At 36.8% G+C, this 14,295-nt stretch overlaps 1 pseudogene; it reads left to right on the top strand.

Annotated features, from left to right (window-relative positions):
- Positions 1 to 556: 556 nt before the first annotated feature.
- Positions 557 to 1,128, top strand: LOC121486599 (annotated as a pseudogene).
- The last annotated feature ends 13,167 nt before the right edge of the window (positions 1,129 to 14,295 follow it).

Below are 14,295 nucleotides of genomic sequence, written 5' to 3'. Positions count from 1 at the left end.
TTACTGGTACTGGTGATAAAGAAGGGATATGATTTTTTAAAAATTTCTTGGTGGCTATCTTTTCTTCCCCATATGTTTGTGTTTATTATTTGAGGATATGCTGAGAGTGATGACTTTCTCTAAGCCAATTTTAGTACTTTTAAGATACAAATTAAGTTGAATTGACTGAAAACTAAATTCAGATGATTGTATTTGTCAAACTAAATGTCAAAGAACAGCAAATTGTATCTTCTTTTCTTGAAATAGCTAAAAACAAAAACTAAATCCTGCCTTACAGAAAACAGAATTCTCTACATAGAATATTTCCCAATTTTTTTATTTCTGATAGTTAGATGACACTGAATATCACCAATTATTCCTATATATGTTTTCTAATAAGAAAAACTCAGAATCCTGTCTCCATGTGCATAGATTCAAAAGACCTCGATAAAAGACAAAGTCATGAGTGTTTGTTCTTGACACACAAATGCTTTGGACATCTGCCCTCATTCTGTCTAAAGGCTTCTCTTGAAATACAAAGCCCCTTTGCTTTCCTTTTGCCACTGCGGCCACAGCCATGGGCATGCTCAGGTTTCAGAAGAGGCTTATCTCCACTGTCCTCCACTGTGGCAAAACAAATGTCTGGTTGGACCCCAATAAGGCCAATGAAATCCCCAATGCCAACTCCAGTCAGCAGGTCCTGAAACTGATCAAAGATGGGCTGATCATCTGGGAGCCAGTGACTGTCCATTTCTGGGCTTGGTGCCAGAAAAGTGCTTTGACCCACCAGAAGGCAGGTATATGGGCATTGGTAAGAGAAAAGGTTCTGCCAAGGCTTGAATACCTGAAAAGGTAACCTGGATGAAGAGGATGAGAATTCTACACCAGTTGCTCATAAGATACCAAGAATCTAAGAAGATTGACTGCCATGTATATCACAGCCTGTTCCTGAAAGTGAAGGGTAATATATTCAAAAACAAACAGATTCTCATGGAACACATCCACATACTGAAGGTAGATAAAGCCTGCAGATCTAAGACCAGGGAAGCATGCAAATGCTATGAAGAGCAGCTTCAGGCCAAGAAGAAGGAAATTATCAAGGAGGAAGAAGCCAAGAAACACAACTCCCTTTCTTTTGTCTATACATAGTGGCCTCAGCAATCACACAGACCAGTTATTTAATAAAACAGACTTTTAACTGAAAAAAGAAAAGAAAAGAAAGAAATACAAAGCTCTTTTAATTCTTTCAGATAGAAGTCTTTATCAGGATGTTCTGTAACATCTGCAAATATCTTTATTTACAGGAAGATGTTGACATAACAGCAATAGCAGTTAGTGAGAGATTAGGGTCACCTGTACAGAGCAACTACTTGTGTTTGAGAACCTGGAAGACTCCTTGTCTTGCTATGTTCACAGCTTAAATGATGAATGGATCTCCAGGAAGATGAGAAAGGGATGGGTCAGAAAATAGATCTTCTCTAGCTTTGACTAAAGGATGCTGGTAATGTTTTCCAATACTATACTCTCAGCCCCTTGCCTTCTGCCTTTTCTTTTGCCCTGTCTTTTTCCTATTCTATCCTGGTGATAATCTTTACTCTTCTGCTGCACACTAGGAAAGTCTAAACATTCATTCATTCATTCATTCATTCAACAAATATTAATTGGATTTAACTATATGCTCTATATTATGTTAGATGATGGATATAAAATAGTGGCTAAACAAAATAGAGCTTCTAGTCTAGCAGTTAAGTTAGATCCTGAACTAATAGTTATGTGTTTCACAAGGTGGAAGAGTTTTTCAACAGAATTCCAGAAGCCTGTTCCCTATAAGGGAAGATCCTCTGTAAGGTAGAACAGATTCCACAGCCAAGACTGAGTATAGGAATTAGGGTTCCAAGAAGAATGGCAAAATGGAGGGGCAGACCTGAAAAGGAAGCACATAGACAGTAAAGACACTGGGAGAAAGGAGAAATTTTGTAGCTGGTTTAAGTGAAAAGTTTTAAAGAGATAGATAAGTATCTAAAGTGGTTTCTTTGGAAAGCTTTCTGCATGACACACTATATAAATCCCCTGGGCTTTTAAGGTAAAGCAAATAAAAGTAGTTGTTTTTAAAATTAGTCTTCCATGTTTCTATATTGGGATTTTCATTTGTGGTTGTTTATCTAGGTAACAACATAAGATAAATGCAGTGACTGAGAAAAATACAGAAAGCTAAACTAGCCCACAAAAGGTAGGATAGGGAAGCCTGTCCCCGCATCAACTCATCATCATCTCTTCTACCTTTATCTCTAGCAAGTAATGTATAGAACTTTGTTTTGCAGTTGAAGTAAATTGTTATCAGCATAATACAGACTGTTTAAACTATAAGATGTATTATGAAAGTCTCATGGTAATCACAAAGCAAAACCTATAATAAATAGAAATAAAGACAAAGAATCAAGTCTAATACTACAAAAATAATCATAAATAAAGACAGTAAGGGAGGAAGAAAGAAACAAAAGAACTATAAAACAATCAGAAAACAATTAACAAAATGGCAGTAGTAAGTCTTTACCCATCGATAATTACTCTAAATGTAAACAGCTTAAATTCTCCAACTAAAAGACATAAGTAGCTGAATGGATTTAAAAAATCAACTATATTCTGCCTACAGAGACTGAAACTGTAGAAAAACTTTTAGACTGAAAGTGAAGGGATAGAAAACAGTATTCCATGCAAGTGGAAAACAAAAGAGAGAAGGAATAGCTGTACTTATATCAGACAAATGAACTTTAAGTCAAAAGTTCTAATAGGAGACAAAGAAGGTCGTCATATAATTACAAAGGGGACAATTTATCAAGAGGATATGACAATTTAAATATGTAGGCACCCAGTATTGGAGCACCTGAACATATTCAACAATTATTAACAAATTTGAAGGCAGAAATAGCAATGCAATGATAGTAGGGGACATCATACCCCACATTCGACAATGGATAGACTATCCAGACAGAAAATCAATAAGGAAATAATGAACTTGAACTATACTTTAGACCAAATGCACCTAACAGACATATACAGAATATTCCGTCCACGAAACAGCAGAATACATATTCTTCTCAAGCATACATGGGCCATTCTCCATATTACATGTGTTAGGCCACAGAACAAATCTTAACAAATTTAAAAACACTGAAATCATATCAAGCATCTGTTCCAACCACAAACTAGAAGTCAATCTTGGAGGAAACCTGGAAAATTCACAAATATGTGGAGATTGAATAGCATGTTTCTGAACCAATTTTTTGACCACTCTGAATCAATGAGTCAAAGAAGAAATTTATAAAAAAAAAAATCTTGAGGGCAGCCCCGGTGGCTCAGCGGTTTAGCTCCGCCTGCAGCCCGGGGTGTGATCCTGGAGACCCAGGATCGAGTCCCATGTCAGGCTCTCTGTATGATGCCTGCTTCTCCCTCTGCCTGTGTCTCTGCCTCTCTGTCTCTATGAATAAATAAATAAAATCTTTAAAATAAATAAATAAATAAATATCTTGAGACAAATGAAGATGGAAACAACTTATGGGATACAGCAAAAGGAATTCTAAGAAGAGAGTTTATAGCAATAAATGCCTACATTAAAAAAGAAGAAAAATCTCAAATAAACAACCCATCTTTATACCTTAAAGAACTAGAAGAAGAACAAACTAAGCCCACGGTTAGCAGAAGGAAAGAAATACGGTTAGAACAGAAATAGAGACTAAAAACACAATAGAAAAGATCAGTGAAACTGAAACTTGTTTTGAAAAGATGAATACAATTGTAAATATTATAAAAATTATATATAAAATAAATAAAGCTTTAACTAGACTAAGAAAAAAGATAACTCCAATAAATAAAAGTTTAAATGAAAGAGACATTACAACTACATCACAGAAATACAAAGGATCGTAAGAGACTACTATGAACAATTATATGCCAATAAATTTGATAACATAGAACAAATGGATAAATTCCTAGAAACATACAACTTGCCAAGACTAATCATGAATAGAAAATCTGAACAGACCTCTAATGAGCAAGGAGATTGAATCAGTAACCAAAAATCTCTCAATAAATAAAAGCACAGGACCAGACAGCCGCATTGGTTAATTCTACCAAACAAAGAATACTTACTATATACACTTCTCAAAATCTTCCAAAAAACTGAAGAGAAAGAGACACTTCTAAACTCATTACCCTGTTTCTGAAGCCAGGTATAGACACCATAAAAAAAAAAAGAAAATTACAGTCCAGGACCCCTGTTAAACATAGATGCAAAAATCCTCTACAAAGTACTAGCAAACCAAATTCAAGATCACATTTAAAAGGATCACACACTATGATCAAGTGGGATTTATCCCTGGGATGCAAGAATTGGTTCAATTTATGTGAATCAATAAATGTAATATACCACATAAACAGAGTGAAAGATAAAGATCAGTCATTTTAATATGCAGAAAAAGCATTTGATAAAATCCAATATCCTTTAATGATAAAACAAATTAGATGTAGAAGGAATATCCCTCAACATAATCAAGGCCATATACAAGTCTATAGCTAACATCATACTCAATGGTGAAAAGTTAAGATCAGGAACGAGGCCAAGACACCATTCTCTTCACCCCTACTCAGCATAATACTAGAAGGCCTACCAGAACAGTTAAGGAAGAAACTCCCTAACCCATAAGATGGTGTTAACTTTTAGTTCCCTAATAGAAAACATGTTATCATACCATGACATCTCTTTGCAGATGAGAGGATTATCATTTAATATATCTCATAAATGATGATAGAGAAGGCAAAATCTGAAAAATGTAAATAATATCAGAATCAAATGCTAGGATATAGATCATATTTAGTATCATGAGCATGATACTAAATGATTCTGATTATGAATATAATCAATTATGATTATAAATCAATGATTCTGATTATTTTTAATACCAGATTATTTTCTACTGTGATTGTGTCAATTTGAATATGACAAAAACTGAACTCCTCACTTTCCTATCCACTTCCCAAAGTTGTACCATCTAGCCTATTGAACAAGCCAGAAATTCAGTATTCTGTCCCCTTCCTTGCCCTCACCCTTTTCATCCAGTCTACCATAAGGCACTAACAGTGTTAACTCCCAATTATCCCTTGAATCCATTCACTTCTCTGCCTCCATCGCCGCTGTCCCCTCTTCCACCAGTCCCAGCCCTACCATATCCTGGAGGCTCCTGCAGAACCTCCAGACATCCTACCTTCACACCCAAGATGGTGTTTGGGAGATACAAATCCCATCACTAGACCCTCCTGCCGACAAATTCAATGACTTCCTTCCCACTAAGGGCACAGGGAACATACCTCATATGGACCTCAAGGCTTCTCTGTTTATTTTTATTGTCTCTCTGTCCTTGCTCTTGCCAGCATTCAGGTTTCCAGTCATGGTACTCAGCGTGCTCCATCTCACCTCCAGGATTGTACATATATTGTTTTCTCTGCCCAGGTTACAGTTCCTGCATCCTTTTTCTCTAAGGGATTCCTATTCAGTCTTCAGATCTTTGTGTAATATTGGCTTCCACCCTACCATGGGAATAAATATCACTATTATATTCTGTTGTAGCTCCTTCCCTGTAGGCTCAGTATTGCCATTTTCCATTTACTTGTGAGCTAATTTCATTAATGTCTTGTTCCTATTCAACTACAGGCTTGAGTTTTGCTCCTAGCATATAGAGGATGCTCAGTAACCTTTTGTGGAATGAGTAAATCAATGAATGTGTATTTAATATTCCACAAGAATTACATTTATATCAGACAGCCACAGTGCTTCTCCTGGTGCTTCTTTTTGAGGAAGGGGCTGACTTCCTTATAGGCAGATATTTATCCTTTAACTTCAGGGAAATGTTGGAGAAAAAAAATACCACCAGGTTGGCTATTAATTCCAAGATACATACTATCCAAGCTCAGTTGGATATTCAGTGACACTTAGCAGTCCTTGACACACACTTGTGCAGCAAGCTCTCCCATTCCCACAACTGCTCATCCACATTGTTTTCTTTAGCTTGACTACTTTATCCCCATGGACTTCATCACTCTCAGCTGTAGGTATAGAGAAAAGTGATTCTGTAGAGTTTGAAATCCCTCCCTATGTGCACATTTATACTTGTTTCTGTCTTTATCCCCTTTCCTCCTGTCCAAGACTAATCTGTGCACTTGTGTTCTAAATCCCACATCCTTTAATTCCTTTTAGGGCCTCACTGAATCAATTTATCAGTCTTTCTTCTGTATTTTCATCTCCTCTTGTCACTGGCTTCAACCCTCCAATATACACATTTTATAAACACAAATGTTACAAACAAAACATAATATATAAATATATCATAACAAAACCAGAAACCCCTTTTGTAAAATGTGAGAAAATTAGACACACCTTATTCTAAAAATCTGAACATTTGAATTTTTGCTAAAAGCATATATATATATATATACCAGTGGTGCCAGTAATATTTTCTCTCTGCTGAACCCTCCAGGTTCTCTTCCCCATTGGCATCTTCTTAGTCATTACTGTATTAACTATGCAGAAAAAAATAGAAGCTAGCAGAAGAAAACTTTCAGAAATACTACACTGTTGACCTATCAGAATCTGAGTGTATGTACTCGCTAACTTACCAGGAAAGAGCTGTCCCTGCTCCTTTTTAAGGCCACTGCCCCCCTAACTTGTGTAAAAGATCCTATTTTTGCTTTTTTCAAGGACATCATTTTTTTGAATGATCAATTTTTTTTCATTTTTATTTATTCCCCTAATCCAGGAAATATTTTGGCAATATCTCCCAAACAACAGTAAACTCTCTTAACTGTGCACAATTAGCTCTCACTGAGACCGTTGCTGACCTCTGCATTGCCAAATTCAATACTTGATTCTCAGTTATCCATGTCCTTGAACTATGAGTAGCATTTGTCAGAGTTGATCACTTCCTCATCTTTGAAACATTTTCTTCACTTGCTTTCCAACACACTGTTTTCTCTCCCTTCTATTCATGGAGTCCAGTGCTGGTTCCTCCTCATCCCCCTCAACCTCTCCATACTGTGGTGCCCCATGGCTTCATTCATATATTTCTTTTCTTTATCATCCACCCTTGTACTAACCAACCTCATATAGCACTGTGGCTGAGGATAACATCTGTATACCAATGACTTCTAATTTTCCATCTCCAGTCTCTCCAATGATATACATAATCAGTAACTACACTTGGATGTCTAATAGAAATCTCAGACTCATCTGGTCAAAGCCATATCCTTGATTCCAAACCTCCCTTCCTGAAATCTGCTTTTCCTCCAGTACTTCTCATTTTTGCAAAAAAGCAATTCCATTCTTCTAGTTGTCTGGGCCAAAAGCCTTAGAGCTTTCCCTGCCTTTTGTTTTTATCACATCCCAAATATGATTTATCAATAAATCTTTCTGGCTAAACTTTTAAAACATATTGACAATCTGACCACTCTCACTATTACTACCTATCATCTGGATTATTATAATAACCTTATAAATGGTCTCCTGCTTTTGCCTTTCCTCTCCTCACCACCCCCCCCACACCATCCGGTCTTCATATAACAACCAGACATATTTAAAAAATATTTATTATGAACATTGATATAAAGATGTATACAACATAATTTGCATATAACGGTAAAACATACACAGAGTGCTTTTGATTTTTGCCAAAACCAGTAACTGCTTAGTATTTTTACACGATTGAAACAAATTAGTTGCCAAAGTCCAGATGAGTTATAGCAGTGATAAAGATGATAGAGTCATTTAATGCAGTGTCTTATTGTACTAGGAGTTCCCAAATTACAGGCCACAGACCAGTTGTATCAGAATCACTTAAAGGGCCTAAAAAAAGATAGATTCCTGGGACCCACTCTTAGACCTACTGAGCCAGAATCTCTAGCATTTGGGAACTAAGAATATGTATTTATTTTTGAAGTCTATAAAAAAAATCATAGCTGTATACCATGTCCCAATGACTGTTATCCAAGCCTCTATTTGAAATACTGTAGTGATAACAAAGTTGATCAGAGAGATCTTTTTAAAATATAGGTTAGATACCGTCACTCCTATATTGCAAACCTATCCAATGGCTTTCTGTAAATTGAGAGCCTAAATTCTGAATTTAGATACTCTAGATCCCTGTTACTTCTCTGGTCTTCTCATTTCCTTCTGCTTCCCTTCTCCTCCATTCTGTTCTAACCATCCTGGGCTTTTTGCTAAAATTTGAATACCCTGAGCACAGCTTCAGCCAATGGCCTTTGTACTTGCTGATTTCCTTTCCCTGAACACTCTTCCTCCAGATAACTTCTTGCCTCTATCTTTATTCTGCTGTCTTTTCAAATGCCACTTCATCAGGGATACCTACCATGACCAACAGATATAATACAGCTCCCCTCCCACTCTACCCTCAGGGTAACCTCCTTATTTCCACATTCCATTTTCCCTCCTGGTCGGACTTAGCTGACTCCCACATATAAACCCTCTCTTGCATCACCCCACTCTCACTATTTGTTTCTCCAGTGCTGTTCTCATGAACATTCCTGTAAAAAAGCCTAGCCAGAATATGCCCACTGGTTCTCCCCTTGCAAATCAGTGCTTGCCCTGACGTGAGGTACACAATCCTTCTCAGCATTGGCCAGTTCATCTCTTTGATTCACTGTAGCATCCTTTTCTTGTAGTGACTACTCTCAACCCTTTTCACCCCCGCTCTAAAGACTCATTTCTACTCTTACTGTTTGTGGAGTGGAGTAGAAATGAGTGCTTTACCTCATGGGTGGGTAAAGGTCACTAATTCCTTGCTTTCTTTCTTCTACACAAAGTAAGATAACACATGCTAAACACAAGCAAAAACAAAATCCCTAGGTTTTTGCTCCTCTCTGTTGACTCATACTTCAGTAAAAGCCATTTCCTGTCATTTGTTATCACATTCTTTGATTATCTTGTCTTTTTTGTTTTATTCTACTCTCAATCACTTTCTTACCACACTGGTTTTTCTTTATAATATTGTGAGGGATATTTTTAAAAATTAATAAATAAACCAAACCAAAACCCCCAAACCAAACCAGATTCCATTATGTTCTCTCCTGTATGGCCAACAGGATTTTCCCCAAACACAGTCTGGCCATATATTAGATTTCCCTTCCATGCACCTCATTTCATGAATGTGGGCTTAGAATGAGTGTGAAACTCACAGGATTGGTCTCTGTGGCCTCTCTCTCCCCAGGTCCCCTCCTTTGTCTATTCTACACCCTTCTCTCCTTTCTATGATAATCTAACTTCTTAAAAGAAAAAGTTCTACCTTCTAACTAACCTCAATTCCCACTCCCTCCTTTCCCTCTTCCTTTCTTCCTTAGCATTCCAGAGCCTGCTCCCAGAAAAGTCACCAGTGATCCCAAAGAATGAGTCATGGCAAATCCAGTGGTGTGTGCTCTATGCTCACCATTCACACTGGCGTTTGATGATACTGTCCAACTTTCTTCTTAAGATTTTTCTTTTCCATTAATTTTCAAAGAAGTACTTTTTGTGATTTCTCTTCCTATCTCTGAGTTTACTCTTTTTATGTCTTCTTTCTGGGTCATCTTTCTTTTTCTACCCCCTAAATATAGAGTTTCCCTCAAAGTTCTCTCCCACGTACAGTTGACCCTTGAACCACATGGGAGTTAGGGACAACCCTGTGTGGACAAAAATCCACATATAACTTTTGACTCTCAAAAAACTTAACTACTAAGAGCCTACTCTTGACTGGAAATCTTACTGATAACATGAAGAGTCAATTAACACATATTTTGCATGCTATATGTATCACATACTGTATTCTTACTATAAAGTAATATAGAAAAAATAAAAAGTTATAAAGAAAATCATAAGGAAGATAAAATATATTTACAGTATTGTTTTGAAGGAAATACATGTATAAGTGGATCTATGTAATTCAAACTCATGTCATTCAAGGGTATTTCACTATCTACACACATGCCTGGATCTGCCATTTTGCACATCCAAAAGCCTTTGCTCTAAAAAGATTGCACTTGGTCAAGTCAAGTCTGCCTTGTGATAATTAGTTTTAGATACAGATTCTTTCCTTTATTTCACTTCAAGATTCTTTTCAGAAGGAGATAAGCATTAATAACATATATATCATTTTTCATGACTATAGGTATGCATACATATACTAGATGCTTAGTACTATTCAAATTGAAGTAATGGATCCTGAGAAAGGCAAGGTATAGACTATTGAGCACCATCCTGTTTTGTGATCATAGGCCAGGTCAGGGGTTTCAAGTTTCTGCATTTTCTGACCCAAATTCTGGAATGGGTAACAAATATAGACAACAAAACTTAATCATAGGCCTTGGCAAAATAAACTAAAATCATGTATCCAAAGATAAATCATATGCACAGCCTATAGTCAGCAGTCAAATTTCATTAGGATTTTACTTGAAAAAACTGTATATCATTTTTTTAATATACAGAGTAGATCTCCATTATCACTTGATCAATCAACCAGCCAAATCACAAGGTTGTTTTTGTGTGTGTGTTTGTTTTTGCTTTTCGTATTATTTTAGCTCTCTGACTCTCTTACCACTGCTCATTAATCAAGGGCTAGGAGATATAAAAGAATACTATTATATCCTAGCTACTATAACTTTATCCCAGGCATGGGCAGAGCAATTCCATTTAATCTTCATAATGCAGCATGCAAGATATTGTAATTTCCATTTTACAAATGAATAAAATGAGGCTTAAAAGGTTGGAATAACTTGCCCAAGGTAAAACAGCTAGAAAAGTCAAAGCTTGAACACAATTGGGAGTACTTGACTACAATGCCCATGACAGAGTGTGTAGTCTAAGGTAGGAGTCAGAAACCCAGGGGCTGAATCCTTCTTTGCAGAAGCGTTCTGTTTGGTTGTCAGTGTTTACATATATTTCCACTTAATTTGTATGCTTCAGGGCGGGGGATCCTCCAGACCTAGGACTCCCTCACTGTTATCAACCACTGATGCACACATTCGTGTTACTTGCCAGACACCTTTAATCATTTGAACTCTCCAGTTCTATGATGAGACATCCTCCCTGCCCTTAACTGAATTTATTTTAGTGTAGGGGAAGAGAAAGGTCAGAATAGAAACCAAAAAAGAAAAAAGATATGCAGTATTACAATTGTAGAAGATGTTAGGAACTGTTTTCAGTTTCCTTGTAAAACATGTACAATTCAGCTGTAGCTCACATTTACCAAGCCACATGCTGCAAACTACATTGTTTTTAAACCATTATTTAATTTATGCTTCCCAGTAACTCTCTGATGTGGGCTTTTATAATATCCCATTTACCAATGAGGCACCTGGTTTCTAGAGAGACTGGGTCATTTCCCGAGGCCACACAATGGGTCACCAACAGAGACAGGGTTCCAAAACAGGTCACTGAACCCCAAAACCAAAATGCTTTACCACTCTCCCACACTGCTTCTGATTTAACTCATTATGGTGGAAAAATAGGCCCATAGAGGACTTTTGGTAGGATTTTTTAAAATAATATTTTCTTGAAGTATAATTCACATACAGAAAGATGCCATCTTTCAAAAGTATGCATTGCAGTGAATTCTCACAAATGACCATACCCAGTTAATCAGACCCAGATCAAGGAACCCCTGAATTCCCCCACTTACCCTCACTCTCAAGGCTAAACACCATCCTGATATTTAATAGCTTAAATAAGTTGTGCCTATTTTTCTGATAGACTCATACAATATGCCTTCTTTTATGTTTGACTTCTCTCATTTATTATGTTTGTGAAATTCATCCATACTATTGTGTATACTTGTAGATCATTTCTTTTCATTGTGGTATAGTTCAATGAAATTTTATTAGTACATTTTGTTTTTGTATTAAATAAAGATGTTGTTCATTTTTCTTTCCTGACACAGAAAAAATGATATTCAACCAGAGATTCCCAAAATACTATCATTTAGATAGATGCAAGTATTAAACGGTGAAATCAGGGAGTGTCTGCCTTTGGCTCAGGTCGTGATCCCAGGGTCCTGGGATCAAGTCCCACATTGGCTCCTCACAGGGAGCCTGCTTCTCCTCTGCCTGTGTCTCTGCCTCTCTCTCTCTTTGTCTCTCATGAATACATAAATAAAATCTTTAAAAAAGAAAGCTGAAAGCAAATCATGCCAAGATAGTACCCATTTGTGTTTGTAAATTTATAGCAGTTTTGATGGGGAATGCCATGTCCTATTTTGGAAAACTATAACTTAACACTGAATTTTCATAACCTGCTATGCATAATTATTTTGTTTAAGAAGAATTGTTTATTCATGTATTTTGTGAAAGAGGCTTTGTATTCTGAATGAGTAATATATAATAGGATAGAAAATACCCAAAAGTAAATTAATTTTAAATATTTAAATATTAAAGAAAATCTCACATCTCTGTTTTAAAATAAATCCTTTAAAAATAGGAACGATAGAGATAGAAGAGGAATGAGTTATATGTGTTTGTTTAAATTTTCAAATTTTATAATCATTTAAATTATTTACATTTTTCTAATTCAAAAGTTTCTTTAAATGGTCCTTAAACTACCCAAATGTGAATCTAGAGGGAACGAAAGCCTTATATTTCATCAACAATGAAACTTTTTCTTGTATTAACATGCTTTGTCTTCTAGATCTGTCTGTGACTCTAGCCCTCCACTTCTCCACAGGAGGTCTAGCATAAACAAAAACAATAGAAACAAATAAATCTTCCGGTTGTAGACTTTTTTTTTGGAGCAACTTAGTAAGGCATAGATAATACACAGTACATAAGAATTCTCATTTTAAAGTAATGTCTCCACTAATTGCCCTGTTTTAATCTCTAGTGCGTATCCATGATCCTACATGAACCTCTCTTCTAGTTCTGATCCACAGCTCTTTGCCTTAGTTGCTGGTTTCCAGAAAGCACCTAGGCCAGATTTGCTCCTACCTTGCCTTGGTCTGTCTTTGCTTGTTCTGGGTTAGATCCTCCACCATGGCCTCCATGGCCTCTGCATTCTCTGCCTGACCCTAGTACTTTCAACATAATGTTAGACCTCCCAGTTCTATCAGCCCTCTTCTTGTCCAAAGCCTGAAAAAATTACATTTACATAAAGTGGGATGCAGATGTTGGTTCAGGTGAAATCTATCTGGCTTTCTTAACTGGCTCTACAGAAGTTAGGCTCCTACCCTCCCACAAAGGCCCAGAGACAGGGGCCCTATCTTCAGGTGTTGGCTGCAACAAACAGTTAATTCTCTTGGCAGCCTTGAGTTTTCTCAGACAGGTACTCGAAAGGGAGCTTACTTAGGTCATCCTAGGTGCAGCCTTGAGCTGTTATAAACATGTTAGTGGTTTGGTTCCGGTCTTTATAGGCCATGATTGAGGCTATTAGAGAAGAGGGCTCAAGAGAGCCAAACCACAGTTTAGTTGAGAGAATCTTTGTCACAGCCAAGTTTAAGAAATACTGGTATAGAATTGTCACATTTACCCCTCCCTCCCTTTGGCCTGGGGTCCAGGCTATTCTAAAAATGAGATGGATTGAAACTGCCATGATAAAACCTTTGGGGAAGTATTAAACTCTTTTCTTTTTTGCTTGTTTCCTCTTTCCTCCTCTTGTCTATATTTTTTTGCCCAACTCTAATTAAGAATCCATTTGTCCTGTCACCTAAATTTCTGATCTTGTTACCTTCCAGTTTGGACTTACCTCCCACCGCCACGTTCCATTGTCAGATTGCACTTCATTGTTCATACTTGGGCCCTCCCAGGGAGCACCCATTTCCTGCTCTAACTGTAGACCAAACCCTGGTCCCATATATGTGGGTCTTCTGTGAGCACTGGCCTCCAGCCACTGAACTTTCTATGATATGGCATAATGAGGTGGAGAAGTTTTATAATACACTGTAAAACAGTGAATGTAGAGCTCCTCTGGGACTACTGTGATTAGCTCCTGGTCACCTTTCCTTCTAATGTAGCACCTTACATTGACAGAATTATTAACATAATTATAATTATTAATAAATGTTCATGGAATGTCTTATGAGTATATGCTTAGTTTTACAAAATATTTAAAAGCTGATAGTTATTACAACATTTTCACCTAGAAGCAAAGAAGTCCATCATGAATTAACATCTTTTCTGAGTCAACTAACCTGCTACCAATTTTAAAATACAACAGTAGTGGTCATCAATATCATTGATACTATCAAAACACATTCTAGAATCTGGACTGCTTTAGCAGGGTATATGTTAGTAGTA

This window comes from Vulpes lagopus, chromosome 1, assembly GCF_018345385.1.
Source record: "Vulpes lagopus strain Blue_001 chromosome 1, ASM1834538v1, whole genome shotgun sequence".
Taxonomy (NCBI): Eukaryota; Metazoa; Chordata; class Mammalia; order Carnivora; family Canidae; genus Vulpes; species Vulpes lagopus.
Note: the sequence above shows the minus strand (reverse complement) of the source record. Positions and strands in the feature narration are given on the sequence as shown.